The 1,135-nt window shown below is 35.6% G+C and overlaps 1 pseudogene; it reads right to left on the reverse strand.

The window, feature by feature from the left end:
• Positions 1–544: 544 nt before the first annotated feature.
• LOC115936932 (guanine nucleotide-binding protein G(I)/G(S)/G(O) subunit gamma-5 pseudogene) lies at positions 545–811 on the reverse strand (annotated as a pseudogene).
• Positions 812–1,135: the final 324 nt, after the last annotated feature.

Consider the following 1,135-nt stretch of genomic DNA (forward strand, 5'->3'; position numbering starts at 1 on the left):
CTCTTAAATCCATAGCAAAGGGTACCTATGTTACAAGTTTTATGAAATAGAAATAGAAAATCACAACCAAGGAAAGGAGACATATCATATATGGGAATCAAAAGGAATAGTTTTTCTTGGTCATTTTGAAACAATGAACAAAGTATATAACTTTCTATTATAAAAGCAGTGCATACTTAGAACATTTGTAAAATATAGAATGCATCAAAAATAAAAATATTCTGTTGGCCTAAAGTATACTTGTGTTACTTTAGAGAATACAATTCCTTATTTTATTATTATTTACAGTAGGTATTTTATTGTATGCTGCTGTCATATAATAAATATGTAATTTTATATAAATAAATAATAAAATAATTACCCTTGTGAAATAGAAATTTATGAAAATTCAGAGAGGTAGATGTTAAGGACTGACAAAAGAAGTTTATATGTATGGCACCTGTTACAGGGATAAGCTTTTGTACAGGCTTCAAATTTAGTTCTCCTTTGAACATTCACAGGTTCATTAAAAGTGGTTTAGAAAACAATCCAAAGATTCGTGGCATTACAAAATGTAACAGGCTTTCTGGGGTCTGAAGGGATTCTTACTTGAAGATACCCCAGTCAGCAGGGAGTCATGTTAAGCCTTCTGCAGACAGAATCGTTTCAAGTCTGTAGCTGCCTAGGAAACCTTCACCCAGTGGAGCTTGGCTTCCAGCAGGAGTTGTTGAAGGACTTTCTTCAGAGTGGCAACACTGAAGGAACCAGATATGACACTCATTAGAGCCAGGCCGGCTTGTGGGTGCGCCGATGGGTTGTGTCTTAGGTCCATGGGGCCAGAATGAGAGGCAGTGCAGCCCATATTTATTATTTTAAAGCCTACCTTTTTTCACTTAACAACATATTTTTATTTTTCTACAGTATGTCTTAATGACTAGGTGTACCTCAGTATAGTGAATCATTTCTCTACTGCTGATAATTTACATTGCCTTTTCCTCTGCTCTTACAAAATTTTTGTGGTAAACACCCTTATACATAAGCTTGTAAATACTGCCAATTGTTTTCTTAGCCTAAATTCCTAGAAGCAGGATCCCTGAATCTCAGCACATTCATCACATTTTGTCCACAGGCAAGGACACAGGCTCTAGAGTCTGAC

The sequence above is a fragment of the Leptonychotes weddellii genome, unplaced genomic scaffold, assembly GCF_054177405.1.
Source record: "Leptonychotes weddellii isolate Sample4059 unplaced genomic scaffold, ASM5417740v2 HiC_scaffold_2920, whole genome shotgun sequence".
Lineage (NCBI taxonomy): Eukaryota > Metazoa > Chordata > Mammalia > Carnivora > Phocidae > Leptonychotes > Leptonychotes weddellii.